We start from the raw sequence: 814 nt of genomic DNA on the forward strand, positions 1-814 counted from the left end.
ATTAAACATCCAACTCTATTACATCCTGATGTTCAACCTCATATTAAGCCAATTTTTGAAGATTTATCTCGGGATGACTTGCTTGATATTTATATTTATATTTATATTTATATTTATATTTATATTTATATTTATATTTATATTTATATTTATATTTATATTTATATTTATTTATATTTATATTTATATTTATATTTATATTTATATTTATTTATATTTATATTTATATTTGCGTGTAAATTATGCTATAAATCACAAAGGCAGGCGATGATTTTTTGTGTGATACATTTGGAAAGTCAATGTTTTAGTCGTGAATAAACAAAAAATCATTCATTTTTACATCCACACTAAACTAAACTAAACATGACTAAAAATTGTATAACCCTTGACATTAAAATAAATTGAGCTATTGGAAATAAATTTGTGGTTTTAAATTGCAGTGTTTAATTTTTATTATATAATTTTATTGAACATATTTTAAATATTTGTTAAAAGGATAATTAAAGTGTTACCTGTGGGATTGAGAATCATCATTTTATTTGAAGCAGTTGTACATTCACTCATTTATTGATGTAAATAGTAATTCGAAAAACAATAATTATAATTTTAACTGAACGGTAAATATTAGTACAGGATATTGAAAAAGTGCAGAATTGGGTAGAGGACAACGTCTATCGGGTCATCTAGTAAATTTATAATATAATATATTACCGTACACTACAGAGTTTGTAATATGTAATATTGAAGTACATTGGAGTATATACTTTCATTACGTAGTTTGCCAGAATTTTTAAATTTTTTGGATAGCTCATTA

The sequence above is a fragment of the Ctenocephalides felis genome, unplaced genomic scaffold, assembly GCF_003426905.1.
Source record: "Ctenocephalides felis isolate EL2017-DRISC unplaced genomic scaffold, ASM342690v1 CF-g0.4_SCAFFOLD_01492, whole genome shotgun sequence".
NCBI classification, from domain to species: domain Eukaryota; kingdom Metazoa; phylum Arthropoda; class Insecta; order Siphonaptera; family Pulicidae; genus Ctenocephalides; species Ctenocephalides felis.